This window comes from Cavia porcellus, unplaced genomic scaffold (genome assembly GCF_034190915.1).
Source record: "Cavia porcellus strain 051 isolate PalLab524CR breed Dunkin Hartley unplaced genomic scaffold, mCavPor4.1 scaffold_5, whole genome shotgun sequence".
In the NCBI taxonomy this organism is placed as follows: Eukaryota; Metazoa; Chordata; class Mammalia; order Rodentia; family Caviidae; genus Cavia; species Cavia porcellus.
Window position 1 is genome coordinate 88,649,266 of NW_026947488.1, and position 17,738 is coordinate 88,667,003.

A 17,738-nucleotide genomic window follows, 5' to 3' on the forward strand; every position below is an offset into this window, starting at 1 on the left:
AGGGGTGTGCATGAGAAGGATGTAGAGATAACAGAAGTTTGGAGCACATGCCAAGTCTCCCCAGATTGCATCTGGGATTAAAAATTGTCTTTCTGGTGTAAAAAACTGAAAATGTAAATAAAAACCAAAACATATAATATATGTTGTGAAATAGGTAGTAATTGTTCAGAGGATAAGAGAAGGGAGGTGGAAGGGAAAAGAAAAAAATGAGGAAAAAAATATAAAAGGAAACAAAACTGTTAATGAGGGGAAACAGGCTGGAAGACAGGGGAGGGCAATGGGAAGGGAAAAGAGGAACTAAGATATATTTTGTACGGGTACACATTCTCTGGCATAAATGTGATCATTATGCATATCTACATTGTACTAATAACTTTATTATATATAAAAAAGATTGCCTATCAGGTTCAAGTAAGAGGAAAACATAATGCCTAAAGAACTGAATGGCAAAGGGGCTGGGGATTTAGCTCAGCGGCATAAGCACCTGCCTTACAAGCAGGCAGTCGTGAGTTGATCCCAGGTACCGATAAAAACGAAAAAGACAAAAAAAAAAAAAAAAAAAAAAAAAAAAAAAAAAAAGAACTGAATGGCCCCTGTCCTCCCCATGCTCCAGTTTATCGCTTAGATTGGTTGTAAGGTCAGTCATTTAACAGACCATCTTGACCTTTTCCTGTCCTTCCCCTGTCCTGACAGGAGTCCCTGCCTGCTCTGGTTCTATCAGTAAAAAGCCTCAGAGGCAGCAGGTCAAGTCTGTCATTTGAGATTTTCTCAGGCTGGAGAGTTCAGTTAAAGGCAGACAATTGAGCCCTCCTGGATATGGATTGGACATTGACTCTGAGTAATCATTTCTTTCATCCTTTTTTGCTGTGGCAGTCATGAACTACTGTCCATCAGATATCCGTTATTGAACTGTTTTGCATCATTGAATGTTCTTTTTGTAAGTCTACTCTCTTTCCTCAGTATTCATGGTAGGTGTATAGATTGTTATATGTTTTTCCTTTTTGTATTATATCATGTTATAAATTTTAACATATGAGTGGGTACCTTTTCTATTGATCAAAATATTTTAATAAAATGATTATAGATTGACAGATAAATGCAAAACTAATTGTACAAACATCAAATATATACACTATTTCTGGAGGGAAGAGTGTGCGGGATTTAAGCAGTGCTCCATTTTTTGTTTTCTAGTATGTTAAATTATTATCATTTTTTCTTGAGGCAACTTTAAATTTTTTCATAAAATTATCAACATCAATAAGGATCACGATTTTTTCCAAATGTTTATATATTATTATATAGCCAAATTATTTTTCTAAGCATTTATTTTTGAAAATATATGACTTATTTTTGAATAGCTAAAATTACATACACAAAAAAATAAATGTCCCAATCAATGTTTCAAGCATGTTTGCTATTTTTATTCTACTGTCTATCCTATTCCTCTCATCAGTGTCATCTTATGAAATATGGAATAATAGTGAATTTATTTTCATTAAATATATTTTGAAATACTTCAAAATTATTGCTCCACAGGAAGTGACAGTGATTTTTTTTAATGAAGAGTTAGAGTGTTGATTAAAGAGAAAATTGTGTATTTGATTTTTGTCAAATAGTGCATAGCAAGAGTCTAAGCTCTATTTCTTCATGTTCAGGGAGGGCTAAGAACTACTTATTGGTGTCCTCTAAAGGCCAGTAGACATTCTCAGAGAATTTTTATTTTTCAGCTGTGAAAACAAATGTTGCAGCACCATTAACAAAACAGCATTTCAAACATCAGAAGTTCCCTGTATCATGTGTTCAATGACTTGCTACAGGTCAGTGTTCACTGTTGCACCCACTGTGAACACTGGTTATCGTTCACCTTATCAAAATTCATTATTGCATCTTTTTGATGATGACCACAATGTTAGTAATTACCCAGATTATCTAGGAAAATGTGAGGCAAAGTCTTTTACAGTCATGTTAACTTTACCAATCAAGATTTTCCTAATACTTATATTGGAATATAAAGTAAGATATTTTCCACCCAAGCCTTCCCTTCAACTTTTCAAGATTGTTTCTGTGGTGACTTTCAATTGAATCATTGTTGTCTTCACTGAGTGCCAGAGGGAGGAAAAGCCAAGGACCAACAAAAGGGCCAAGCAGTGGGGCACTAATTTAAGGCAAGGTTTGCCCATCTTTCCTCTGGGCCAGCTGAAGAACAAACCAGAGGAGCAAATTTTTACCACAGAGGCAGGAAAGGAATTGAACATACAAAGTTTATTGCCTTTTCAGAACAATCATCTCTATGTCTACCACAGCTCTTGGTCATAGCCAAAAACAGCACACCATGCTTAACAAGGCACACGCTTCATCACTCCACACCCAGTCATGGCTTATCCCACCTACAGCCAGGCGACCAAATCTGCAGCTCACTACTGGTCTCATCTATAAAACCTCAGCACTCGCATTGCTAACCAGAGCTCTCTGAACTTCCAATACTGAGTGAACACACTTTTTTAGGGTAATTCAGGTAACCTTAATTCATCCAGTGTTTTTCTTTTAAAACATTCAGTTCTACATGTTTGATATTATTCTGGTTAATTATGGAGGATTAAAGAGTTACCATTTTTTTAGTGCCTGAATAGTTATCATAAGAACTATATTTGATCATCCCTTTTTTTAGATTTATACTTTTATTGTAGTAACAAACAATTGTCATAGTGAGATCTACACACATATGCAGAATTATATTTAAATTTATATAGAGCAACATTTTCATGTTTAAATTATACTTTTGAAATTAGAAAGTGAAGTCCAGTTTCAGTTTTACAGCAAAGAAGAAAATGTAGACAACAAAAATAGAATCAACAATAAAAAATACAACTATTCATCCTGAATTATAATGTGTGGAAACTTCTTTGCCACAAACATACAACCTCTTAATCTGATTATTCAAATCATCAAAATATGGATGATTTAGTGCCATTTTGCCAGAAATTCATTTTGCCTGATCATAGAATAACATTTTTGAGAGCAAATCCAGGCCATTTTTATCCAAGTTTTTGACATGGGATGCTAGGTTTCCTAGTTTCCACTTGGAAAATTTATTCTTATAGGTCTGTTAAGATTCCACTTCTGGCCATACTTCATTATTGGGAGTACCTAAAACTCTGAAAATCCTGAAGAGCTGATAAATTTCTGAATCTCCATGAAAAAGTGGTTTCTCAGTTGTCAGTTCAGCAAAAATGGTGCCTGTACAACAAATGTCTACTGGAGTGGAGTAACCAGCTGATTGCAGCAATATTTCTGGAGATCTATACCAGAGTGTTACTGCCTCATGTGTATATGCTCTAATAGGTATCCCAAGAACTCTAGCAAGGCCAAAGTCAGCCAGTTAATTGTTCCTTTGTCATCAAGCAACAGATTTTGAGGTTTTAATTTTTTCTAGAGTGACAAAATACAGTACCCTAAATGATCTGGTACAAATAACTCTTAACAAGTGATGAATCCATGAACCACCCAGGAATAATAGAATCCAAGTATTTCTTGAGATCCATAGAAAGGAATTAAAAAATGAGATATTACCTGGAATCTTGCATAAGCACATCTTGAAGATTGACTATATTTGGATGACAAAGTTCTTTTCATAGAGAAATTTCCCAAATTGCAGTACTAGGAATCCTTCCTCTGAACTTTCTAGTCTGATTTTCTTCATGACTACCACTTGACCTGTAGTTTTGTGCCTACCCTTATATGCAACTCTGTAAGTACCTTCTCCAATTTTCTCTATTTTGGTGTAGTCTTCCATGCTTATTCAACAGGTATGATAGATCCTCAAGTGACCCCACCTGTGTCTCTCCTCACAGGACCTCCCAATGCCAGCCTTTGAAGTCAAGTGCCCAATTTTCATAATGTATTTATGTCTGTGAAGTCAATCATCTGACATTAGAAAAAGTGATATTATTAAATATGCTTCAACATTAAATATTTTTGTAACTTTAAAATACATGTATAATCAATTCTTGTTAAGAATTAAGCTGTTTTAAAATTATGCTTAATTTACTTTTGAGGTAATATCTAAGTTCTTTGTTGTTCAAAAAATTTGCACCTCCATTTAAAAAGGAGAATATCTGCTTGTACAATACCATGTAGTGTCTACTATGTTTGATTGATATTCATGTCACAAAATCTAAATCCCATAATTATGAATTATGTTCTGCTTCTTTCCCTCTGACATTAGTCACATTAATATAATTTTCTATGAACTGTAGCTTCATATCCTTTTCAAACTTTAAGTAGATTGTTGTTCCTTTTTTAATGTTGCAGTTTTGTAAGCTTTCCCTGACCCTGTACTAGTGCTTGCTATCTTTACAGCTATAAATGCACATTACTTTGCAAAACATTCATTTATGTGTTTTTACATAAGCATATAACATCATGTTCTCTTTTGCTATCTTATAGCTTCCAATATTTAAATTTTAACTGTTTTATTTAATTGCAATTTTAACATAAAGCATAGATATATTATTCTGTTATGATGGAATGCTCTATTTATTTCAAATTTTAATTACTCAATATATTCAAATTTTCTTCTTCATCCAGAATTAGAAATTAATAGTTTTGCATTTTAAGATATTCTAGTTCTTTATTAATATACTTTACAGATAATTATATTATATAGTATAATAAATTGATTAGGATTTAATTAACCTGGCAGTGAAAGACAAAATAAAGTCTATTCAGTTTAATTCCAAATAAACACAATGAATATTTAAAATGAAACAGTTAAAAATAAATAATTATAAGATAGATTCATCTTGTTTCAAAAATCATTGCTTCAAGATAAAATTCAACTCTACAATATGGAAAGAAATAATATAATACTTGCTTTTGGAAAAGGGACATTTAAGCATGGTGGCAATAAAATGCACGCTTGAATTGAATCATAAGTTTTGTTTCTACTAAATATGCAACATTGGGCCAGTGTTTCAAGTTCTTTGACCCTTACTTTGCACATTCTTAAAATAGACATGTAAAAAAAAAAACATACTACAAAAGGTTATTATCAAGTATTTAAAAGTTTACTCAATGTTGTCAATCATCCTCTATTTTGGGAGATATTACATAAATCTAAGGTGGTACAAAATAAGCAATGTATAATATACAAAAATAAAATCCCCAAAAGGGGTTAATCTACTGCTCATCAAATTTTTTCTCCTGTGCACATAATTCACTGTCACTTTTCTACTGTTACACACCTCAGCAGTTGAATAATGGATTATGTACCAAACTCACTTGTTTAACTACAGAAGTGTAATCATAAGACAAAACCTAATTACTCCACTTCAAATGTTTTCAACTTTAGTATGTATTACAAATAATCATAAAACAATTTTCAGATACTATAAGCCAAGCACCAAATGACAGATGTTTTTTCTTCTCTTTTATATTAGCAAATGACACAAAATGAAGTTACTTACAGAGTGATGCCTTTGTGATGGTATTTGATACAGAGTTTTATAGTACATGAAGTAAATCTTGGGAAAACAGAGAAGATGGTGCAAAGTAGATAGAAAAATGTATGTTGCAGATCAGAGAGCAATAAAAGTAAGTAAAAAGAAAATTCAAAATATCTTCAAATTGCACTACGTGAAGTAGATTTAATAAATACACATTTTAATTTCTTTTTCCAAATTTTATTCTTAGAAGTACTCTTTCAGTTGTGTGTGTGTATGAGTGTGTGTGTGTTTAAAGTTGAACATATCCATATGAATAGAAGTTCTTTGCAAAATTTGCACCTAAAGATCCTGCAGGAGAAAGTGGAGCATAATGAATATGGAGACATGAATCACTAAGGATCAAAAGCCAAAATTACTTTGCACTGTTTTCAGTGCTTTACTGGCTGTTTACCTTCACTTTTGAGTCTGATATAACATTCTCTTTAACACATACATTTCCCAGGATGCATCACTAAGTTTAGTAGACTTCTATCCTCCACTGTCCCAAAGTTAACAATGCAATCAAATAACCTGTAAAACTGATGGAGAGATTTAAACCATTTAGTATGACTGCCTGCCTCATGATGCCACTAATTGGTAAACGTATTGATTTATGAGTTTATTTTGGTCTGTGACTACGAAACTTCATGCAGCCTTTACAGTAGAAGAGGTAACTCGAGCAACTGGACCCTGTGTTCCTGGGCCACAGTCACTCATACTGTCCCCAGTAAACTATTTTTAAAACCCCTTAGCACAGACTCACTAGTTTATGTCAACACCGAATGGACATAATGAATTGGAAGACAACTTTTTATTTATGTTAGTGATAGGAGAATTATGTTTTCAAAACAGTGGCAGTAGATAAAGAGGGAAATTTTTTAATCCATCAAATTTATATTGCACAGTACTTGCAATTGTTTGACTGTTGGGGGGTTAAGAAGAAACTGATACAGAGAACTAGCTGTAAGTTTCTGACTTGATCACCAGGAAAGTAGTTGTACAGTTATTTGAGAAAGAAATATAAAAGGAGAAGATAATTTGAGAGATGTGGTGATACGTAAAGGCTAGATTTAAGAAACTGTTAGAAAAGCCCCTCGGTGAGTCGATCAGAGTCTGCAGCGTGCAGATGGTAGTCCAGTTCCCGAAATGCTGGACAGTATCCAACAGAAAGCACAAGATGGAAAAATAACTCAAACAAAATACTGAGAAATATTTACATCTAATGAAAACTAAGAGAAGCAAAGCACACCAATAAACATTGAAAATATAGACTAAAAATGTTTTATATTTCACTAGCAAAAAATGTGTCCTAAACAAATCAACTGACCCAAATAAAGTTGAAAAAAATCAATACCAGTGAGAAGTGGCAAGTGTCTCTTGGCTTTATCATTACTAGTTTCAGTGAGGTGAGCAGGGCAGCCGAAGCAAGGAGTGTGGTGTGCGTGCTGTACTTGAAAAAAACTAGGAGGAATCAGTGAAAGAGACCATGAGTTTAAAGTGATGATTTTTGTTTGATGCTGTTTTTTCTGATTAAAAAAAATGTGGCACTTTGCAAAACTAATGGGCAATAGGAAACTGAAAAGAATAGGAAGGATAACCAGTGAAAGAAGTGCCCAAGCAAGGTTGGGATAGAGAAATAAATCCCTGGTGAATCCTCTGGTTCCCTCAAGCTTCACTCTCTTTGTTATGGGAAGCCTCCTTGGGTTTGCATATTAGATTCTAATTGTATCAAACACTTATGGTGAGGTTTTTACTTCAAAGAATTGTCCTTCCTGCGATCCCACTGAGGAACTGGCCAGGTTTTTCCACTGTGGCTGGACCGTTCCTCCAGTGTGTTCCCACACTGCTCATCTTTCCATTGCTATTTTTCACTGGACTCTATAACAGGTGATATTTACGGTGCATCTTGGGGTTAATATCTGAGACAGAATATACTGGACCTTGGCTGAGGAGCTGTCACAAATTTCCCCATGGACTCCCTTGCACTTGTAATTCTTTCTGTGTAGAAAAACTGGCTTGAAAATCTTGGCACATGAGTTGCCTGAGACTATGCTATTTGAGTTCTTTGTTTCATGAGATGAGAACACAGTCCTGCTTGGTCTCTGTCTCTGTGGACCTTGGCAGAAAAGTCTTAAGGCAGAAATTTAAAGGGATGTCGGCACCATGCTCCTGTGTTTTCCGTCTTTCAAGTATCACAGATATGATCTGTGTATTTGATGGTGCCTGAAAACTGTTGCTCAATACATTTTGTACACTATGTTTTTCATAGAAAGGTAAATCTGGTAAGAGTTATTTTATGGCTGGAAGTAAAAATACAACTACACTTTTGGAGTATAGTTATGGAGTAATAGAATAAATATTCCCATATTTTTATCCTAGGATTGGAAGAACTAGCAATAAATATTGAGAATATATTATAGGGAAGAACTAAGGATTATCACCAATCATGTAATACTGAGAGTGAAACGTCCCTTATAAAACAGAGATTAGAATACAAATGATTCAAAGTTGTTAACAATAGTAAAATTATATATGTAAGATGTCTGTGATATTAGAAGTAAATAGATTTTAATATATTCTTTATTTAAATTAGTTTATCAATATACATTATTATACTTATTGAAAAGATCATTCACATAAGAGTATATTTTCCCTCAGATTTATTTTTTAAATTCTGCCATAAATAACCTATAGTTTATTACCATAAAAAGGTAAATAGGATGACACTGGTTAGTTTCCTGTTAGTAATGGTCATGAGCCCCTGAGGGTATTGTAAAAATAAGGTTATGTATAAATGAATATCATTTGTTTTCTTTAAAATTAACTCAACTCAGTATTAGGTATTCATAATTGTTTTACTTTTTACTCGGCACAAAGTGGGGGAGGAAATATTTATTTCTTACAGTTTTTGGAGGTTTCAGTCCATACTCATTTGGCTCCAAGGTAGGGTGGCATGGGAGAGCCACAATTCATGGCAGCTGCAAAATGCAAGGCAGAAACCAGCAAAATAGTAAGACATGCTTTCTTCCTGCCATACATCACATTCTGGCTCCACCCCTATGTGGGTGTTGCACTGACACCATCAATCCAAGTACTAGACAATGAACCAATCACACATGCATAAAGCAAATGCATGAGACCTAGGGACTACCCACCATATTCTATGACAATAATAGTCATAATACTAGTGCTTGAAAATCAAGTTATTCTTTCTACTGCATATTTCCTTTTTGCTTAAACTCCATTTCAGAGTCTACATACTCTGCTTTCAGTCTTTATGTCTTCTTCACAAATTGTTTTCTTAGCGAAATGCTTAAGAATTGTGCACAGTTCTTTAGTACATTTTTACTGCAGTAAAGAATAATCCACATTTGGCAAACATTTAATAGAAATATACATTTGATTCATTTCCTTTCTTTTATTCATCTTCTATGCCATCCCCTCAACTGAATCTTTTGTTGTTCTTTTTATTTGATAATCTCATAAACATATTACTCTAGAAAAATTTAGTATTCCTTAAAGATGCTTTATTCACTTGTTTCCTCTTATCCTTTACCAAGAAAATCACAATAAGGGACATAAACAAGGATTGGCTTACCTTTGTGTTTTATTAGGTCAGGTACTCCACATATAATAACATTGCACATGTCATTGAGCAATCAGAACAAGACAGGGCTAAGATGAATTTCCCAGAAGAAACTCTAATACTTCATCACCAGGAGTTATTCTGTAAGCTTTGGCAAAAATTTTACCACTCAAGTAAAAGTTAAGTTAAATAAAAAATGTTGGAAGAATAATGGTTAATTTCTTATTTAAATAAAGTCACATGACTTCTGTTGAGTAACCGAAGTTCACTGTTGGTCCGAGAGAAAATGTGTGGGTTCTTGACCTTCTTTACCTCCATTTGGTGAGCATCTACATGAGCCATGGCCAGTCAACATCCTGTTCTTCAGAAGCATTGAAGTCAGAGCTCACAAAGGAAAATATTTAACACAGGAGCTAATACAAATCATGTAATTTATAGGATAATTTTATAGTATGCACCCAAAGAGCCAGAAGCAAAAGAGTGCAGGGAATGAATGTGTCCACACGGGAGAGAACCAAAGAATCCAGCTGAGGGCCCGAAACCCATGGCAATGTCCTCCACAAGTTCAACTGGAGGCCTAGAGTCCATGTCAATGCCTTATACAAGTCTATATCCAGGATCTGTACTGGGAAGCCTATAGGTCAGTGGTGGCAGTTAGAAAGTCTGTGCCAGTAGGATGAGGGATCTGTGCCAGCAGGCTGGGAGATATGCACTGGAGCCATGAAGTGACACTTTAGGTAAGAACCAGAGCTCACCCAAAGGGAACCACAGCCATCTTCAGTGACAGCGAAGACTCAGGCTCATCTGATAATGAGAACAGCTGAGTTCATATAGGAAAACCAGCATAAGTTTCTCCAGGAAAATCAACAGTGCACCATCTTCCCCTCCAGTTCTCTTTTTATGCTGTTGGCAACAACCCTCAGGTGGCCTCCCACACCCACCACCATGCTGATTCATTTCAGCTGGGTATCACAAATTGAACACTAGTGGTCAGTTTATTATGGGATATAATCTTGGCCTAGTGCACACTGGTGCGACTTCAATAATGAAGACAACTTGTTTTTGCTTGATTACGCATTTGCTATTATGTATATCTTTGTTTAAAGGACAAATTTAAGGAGAAAAAAACTAACATCATAGCTTTTCAGCTTCCAGTTTTCCTTTACAATCTTTTTTAGTAAGTAACTAAACTCAGAATATACTAAACGACTTTAGTTACAGTAATTTTTTGACTCTACTTATAAAAAAAAAATTAACCTGCCTCTAAGCTGAAGCATAAAATTAAAGACAATAAATACACTGTAATATTGGAGAAAGTTCTCTAACAAAGGCCAATCCGCTATAGAAAGGGAGACTAGCAGATGTCAGATACTAAGCGCATCTTTGTAGCAAAGTGGGAAATGACTTAGGAAGGACTGAGGCAAAATTGTAAAGGGAATGGTTTTCCTTATATAACCCATGGAAATTTAAAGTTGCATCTGTAAAATAAAATAATCAATTTGTCACTAAACTTGTACGGGCCAAAAATTTGGAGAAAATCTTGGGGCTTGGGATTTAGCTCAGCGGCATAAGCACCTTCCTTGCAAGCAGGTGGTTGTGAGTTCGATTCCCAGTACCAATAAAAAAATAAAAAAAAAAAGACAAAAATTTGGAAAAAATCTCACAGAGAAAATACCCTTAATCCCAAATTTCTTACAGCTGCATGATTACCTTATAAACCTTTTAAAATCATTTAAACCAAAGCATTCTTCACCTAATATAGAAAGGCAGTGCAGAAAGTCAGTGTCCACTCGGCATGGTTGCACATGCCTTCAATCCAGGCCTACGGAAAGCGGAGGCAAGAAAATTACAAGATGAAGCACAACGTGATAATTTAGTGACTGTGCCAGAACCTGTCTCAAAATACAAAAATAGAAAGAGGCAAAGATGTACATTAGGCAAAAGCGCAGGATTTAATCCCTAGTAGTGTAAAAACACAAAGAGAATGGAAAATAGAATAAAATAGATAATAGAAAGTAAGCAAAATGATAGTGGCTTTTACATATTTAGTATTTAATTGCAAACACTGATCATAACTTTTCTACTAGTTATATTTTCTAGAATAGTAAATAGCTATATTTAGCCATGAGAGTCCTATAGAACTAATTGTGTTTAATCATTATTTCCAGTCTTACACAAAAATAGCAGATACATAGCCAAGAAAAGCAGAATTTTTAAAATGCAGATTTTTAAAAAAGCAAACGTCTTCTCATTCATGTATTTAATTTGTTAAACAAGTTAATGAATCCGTAGATTTCTCAAGGCAATCCTGAATGCCAGGAAGATTTGTATTTTGCTATGGAAGTTGTATCCATGCTCACACATGTATGCACAAACAAAACTGCATGTAAGTAGAGCCTGCAGCACAGTCTAAATTGCAGCAGAAGAAAAAAAGCTTGAAAACAACAAGTGGATATGAAGTGTCAAGAACATTTAAAAAAAAGGAAAAGAAATCATCATGATCTTAATTACAATAGAATGCAAAAATAAAATCATTTTCATTGCAAAATTGTTCAGTAAAGCAATTTTAGCTCCATGGACGAAGCAATAGATTGGTCCTTGAACATCCTCAGAAGCAGCTTGATTCTGAAAACAGCCTCAGGCCAGACGTACTGCTAGTTGAAGCATGTGGAATGAATTGTAGATTAATTGGAAAAGTCTCTCACTATAATTATTAATGATTTATCATGCATTAATACATGTTACTATATGATAATTCTACATTATGTATTTTTAATATCTATCTGTCTACACATGGATGTTTCAAGTTTCCCTAATCAGCAATGTATTTCTTTATTTTTATCTACCTACAAAATTTCTACTTAGCTTTACGTCCAGCTCACATCTCTCTTCTGACAATCACTAAGCTTCAGGTCTTGCCTGTGCTCACACATCCTTCTTCTCTATGCTCACTGTTACTGCTGTAAATTTTAATCCATTGTTTTCCTCACTAGTCTAGAAGAAATATTTGAAATAACCATTTTTAGTTTCAAATACTAATTCTGCTTTTTAATTCATCTTGACAATTTTTAAAAATTAAATTTATTGGTACAATTTAGATATGCATAATGATCACATTCATTATAGAGAATTTATTTCTGTACATATTGTATCTTGGTTCCTCTTTTTTTCAATTTTCCTCCCTTTTCTTGAATCCTACTTCTCCTACCTATTTACAAAGCTTTGTCTTCATTTTATGATTTTTTTCTGAGGCATTTTTTCCTTTTCCATCTCCCAATTCCTTTTTCTTTCTAAATAATTACTTCCTATTTCATAATATTTGAAATATTTTGGTACTAATTTATACTTTCAATTTCTCACAGCAGAGAGACAATGCAATATTTACACATATGTGTTGATTTATTTCACTCAAAGTATGGTCTCAAGGTCCACACATCTAGCCATAAATGTCTTAAATTTATTCTTCTTACGGTGAGTAGTATGCCATTGTATTAAACAAAAAAGCTTTTTTAAATCCATTTGTCAGTTAAATTGACATTTGGTTTGTTTCCAAGATTTAGCTATTACAAATTGTGCTGCCATAAACACGGATGTTAAAAGCATCATATCACTGGGGTATAATGCTTTTAATTCTTTTGGGAAGACACCAAGAAAGCAGGGCATAATGTAACACCTGGTTTTAGTTTTTTGAGGAATTTCCACACAGATTTCTACAGTGGTTGCACCAGTGTACACTCCCACCACTAGGGAGAAGGGTTTCTTTATCCCAAAAGTGTCCCGAGCATGTATTATTGATTCATATGTGGATAATAGCCATTCTTTCTGGAGTGAAGCAGAATTTCAACACTGATTTAATTTGCATTTCTCAAATGATAGTTGAATATTTTGTCATATATTTATTTCCCATTTGTATTTCTTCATCTGAGAAGTATGTGTTTATCTCAGATGCCCATTTTTGGATTGAGTCTTTAAATTTGGGGAGTCTGGTTTTTTCCAGTTATTCATATGTTTTACATAGTAATCCTTTGTCTATAGAAAAACTGGCTAAACTTTATCCAGCTCTGTGGGGTTTCTTTTCACTCTGTTGGTGTTTTCTTTTGCTGTTCAAAATTTTTTTAGTGCAGTGAAATCCCAGTTGTTAATGCGTTGTATTATTTCCTGTGCATGGTTTTCTGTTCATGAAGTCTCTGCCTATATCTATGTGTTCAAGAATTCTACCTATTCTCAACTTCAGTAGATTCAGTGTTTTACTTTTAATATTTAGATCTTTGATAGATTTTGATTTTAGTTTAGTGCATGGTGGGAGATATACACCTAGGTTTAATATTTGGGAAGACTTTTTCTAATATTTAAAAGTTTTTATAAAGTTATTATGGCCTATATTCATAGTGAAATAAAAGACAATATGTGTATATTTATATTTTCTGGTGGTTGAATAAGGAATACATTTCATCACACACACACACACACACACTGTCCAGCAACATATTTTAACCTCAGTAAATGGTGATGAATGTATGTGATACTGCAAAGCACACATGTTAAAAACTTAATACCAAGGTGATGCTCTTGGGTGAGGCTTTATTTTCCTTTTCTTTTCTTTCTTTCTTTCTTTCTTTCTTTCTTTCTTTCTTTCTTTCTTTCTTTCTTTCTTCTTTCTTTCTTTCTCTCTCTCTCTCTCTCTCTCTCTCTTTCTTTCTTTCTTTCTTTCTTTCTTTCTTTCTCTCTTTCTTTCCTTCTTGAACAGAGTCTTGCTGTGCAGTTCAGGATACACCTGAACTCATTATATAGCCTAGGCTGACTTTGATCTCATGGGACTCTTTCTGCCTCAGTCTCCCAAATGCATTGATTACAGGTGTGCCCCACCACATCTAGTTTAGGTGAAGCTTGAGAGGTGGTGAGGTCTTTATGGTTCATTCTTGCAAACAAACCGAATGCCCTTCTAAAAGAGGCTTCAGAGACAAGTCTGACCTTTTTGCTCATTTCACACCTTTTGTTTTGTGAGTTTGCAGTGTTTCAGCTTTTGGAGGACACAACAACAGAGCATCTTTGTTTGGAAGCAAAAGGAAGACACTAAAGGCATTGTCCTAGCACCTCAATCTTAAATTTTCCAGTCTCTGAAATTGTTTGTGTTATCAATTACACAATCTCAAGTATTCTTATATCAGCACAAGTAGACTGAGACAAAAATTGATATTAAAAGCTAAGAGCTTGCTACACCAAATACCTAAAGAATATAGGAAGCATCTTAAGTTGTAGAAATTGGATGGCACAGGCTCAATGATACTTCTCTGGCTGTGAACAGACTAAAGTTCAGAGGAGCACTAGAAAATATTTGGTTTTTTTGTTGTTGTTGTTGTTAAAGATTACTTAAATGATTGTAAACAAATTGTTCTTAGAAACATGATCAAAAATGGCAACTCTAATGAGATATTAGATAGAAATGAGCATGGTTATTATAAAATGGGATATAACTTTGTTGAATTATTTTCACATCATAATCCTTTATGGGAAGCACCAATGTGGAGAGATTAACCAAAATATTTGGAAGATGATATCTCTAGTAAATTGTTCAGGGCATGGCACAGCTTCTCTTGACTGCTTGTAGTAAAATGTAAGAAAAGGGAGACACGTTAAAAAACGAACTTATAAGAAAAAATAATCTGCAAATAAATATTTTGGAATTTTCACAGCTAGGTTTGTAGTATATAAAGAAAAGATAGGTTCAAGAGAAAGTAGCATGAGTATGATCGGTGACCATTTGAACAGAGTAGTCCGGATATGCGTAAGGTGATATCCAATACCTAAATATCCTCACCTATGCAGTGAGAGCATAACCTCAGAGGCATTTTGGAGCTCTTTGAGGTTGCTACTCTTATCACAGATCCTGAGTATCGGACCTTTGAATTTCGAGAAAAGGACCTTAAGGCTCATTAGCCAGGGAAACAGTGGGTCTCTGTGTTCGATGGGTCTCTGCAATCCTCAGCTCTGTATGAGCTAGGTGATCTACAATGGTTGCCTCTCCAGAGGGTATAAATACTAAATATGTGTGGTGCTAACTCTGCAGAAACATGAAAAACAAGAGCTTAAAAGGCATGGCGACCTCTACCTCTGCATAAACTTCTGAGGTTACTCTGGAGAGCCTTGAAGCTCAGAAAGAGAACTGCCACAATGACTGTTAATACAGAGACTCCTCACTACAGAAATGCTCCATGAATCTATGAAAACAAGATGCAAGAACTTCTAACCACCAACACACACCATTCTGGGAGATCCATGAGCACAGACTGCAATATGTAAAGGCTGTTTTATGATTATGCTCACATCAAAGACACGAATGCTGCCAGTAGGCTTTGAAGGTCCTCCCTCCAACCAATTATACTGAAAAGATGGGATGTGGAGTCAAAGGAGATTGATTTTAAGTCTGAAGATGTTATGTCATTTGCCTTGTTGAGTTTTGAATATACTTGGAATATGTTTCTCTTTTATTCTTCCTTGTTTCTTCTCTCATTTGAGAAGAACATTATATTTGGAAGCACATAAGCTGTTTGATTTCAGAGGTTCAAAGCTAAAGTGGAAATTTAGGATGAGGCATAAACAGGTACATATCAACATCTGACTTAGAAGTTATTTAGATTCTGGTCTTAGACTTCAAAGTTGATGGTGGATTGAGTTAAGACCAAAAAAAGATTATTTTATGTGTGAAAAGGACATTAATTTTATTTTATTTCCTTTTGTTTTGTTATTGTTTTGTTATTGGGGATCAAACTCACGACCTACTGATTGCCAGGCAGGCGCTTATGCCACTGAGCTAAATCCCCAGATCCCAGGCCATTAATTTTCAATCAACAGAATTCATATGTTATAATTTGATTGTGTCACTACAAAATTTGTATACTGAAAGTTAATCACCAAAGCAATTTCTGAAGTGCTTTTAGGTCATAAAGACTCTACCCTACTAATTGGGATTAATAGGAATAATTGCCTTATAAAAGTGGCTTGCAGAGTGGCTAGACTCACCAGTCTCTTTTGCTATGTGAATACATAACATTTGTCTCTTTTTTGCTTTTCTGCCCTGCTGCCATGGGAGGTCACAGCAACAGGGTGTCATCTATGAGCTAGGTATGGGTCTATACCAGGCGCTAAACCTGATAGCTTCTTGATCTGGGAATTCCCAACCTATATAATAGATATTTAATTCTGTTATTTATAAACCATCCATTCCTAAGTACTTTGTTGTATTGAGGCAAACCAAATTAGCCATTTATTCATAGTAACTACTATGTAGTACTTTATAGAATAATCCCATATATATATATATATATATATATCCATGACACAGATGTAACAAGGACATCTTGAGGCTATCAAGTCTTATCCTAAATTCCTTTTGCTACCAACAAATACACTCTGGCACAGTTAATATGCTTGCTAAATGAGGAAGGCACAAACTTACTTATGCAGGAAAAGGCTTTTGGGTTATAAAATACACTGACTTTGTGCTTTTATATTTTCCCAGCACATTCAGATTACAAAAATTTATAAAACTTGATCACCTATTTCATTTGACAGAATATGTATCTGTAGCATATTGACAAGCTATATGCATCGATTTCCAGACCTACTCTGTGATTATGTTCTAACATATATTTGTTAAATTATTATTATTCTCTACGGTATCCCTTCATAAATTATGGATATGTGTACAATTATATTATGTTAATTAATCTATCTTAATAACTTAAAATACAATTTTAACCATGTATCTTTCTTTAAATTCTTGTTAAATTTTATTTATTAACTTGTACATGCTTGCACTACATACTGTTTACATTCTTCATGGGAAGTTTGAACACAGCACATCTTAATTCCTTTCTTCATTCCTTGTCCCTAACCTCCCTCACTCTCCAACCAATTCTTGGTTACTAACAGATCTAGCTGCCTAGATCTAGCTCCTATTAGTGATGTTTAATTTTGCTTTTTATTTATTTTTTAAATTTATTTTTAAATTTTATTTTAAAGAGAAAAGGACACAACAAAATTTCAAAACATGATAAGCAGGAGGTAACAATGGTATATACATTGCATACTGATATCTTCAAATCAGTTGCTCAAAGTACAGGGCATCTGAGTTTCATTGTCTAAGCAATACTAACACAAAACTTTCTCTTCAATGAGCTCAGAGAAATCAGTAGTATAACTATGTTAGCAATCATACATATATATAGTTCCTTTCTTCATTTTTATTCATGCTTTGCTTTCCTTAGAAAAGGAAATCGTGATATTTCAGCTTGTGTGTCTGATGTATTTAATCACATGTCTTTAATAGCTGGAATTAGCATCTGAATTTATCATTGTCTTTAGCACCCTCAAGTCTGGTCCCTTTCTCTTAGATGTGGCCATGGATACCTGGGGCTTATTCAGTAAGAGTCCACTTTTCTCACAAATCAAGGACAGAAAGAAAGATGCAATATGCACTACATCAGCAGTAGTAAGTTGTGATCCTGGCCATTTGGCATCAGGGATGACAAGGCCATCCAGAGTCTCACAGAAGCCTTCCTACAGCTGAGGCAGTGGTATGTGTCCCTTTCCTGGACAGTTTCCTTGTTACCCAGCACAGGCCCTTCATCCTCATTCCCACAAACTCCTTCAGCCTTTTATTTGAACAA

General features: G+C 34.5%; 1 pseudogene; it reads right to left on the minus strand.

The window, feature by feature from the left end:
• Positions 1–2,872: 2,872 nt before the first annotated feature.
• On the minus strand, positions 2,873–3,793 carry LOC100734381 (cyclin-dependent kinase 1-like; annotated as a pseudogene).
• Positions 3,794–17,738: the final 13,945 nt, after the last annotated feature.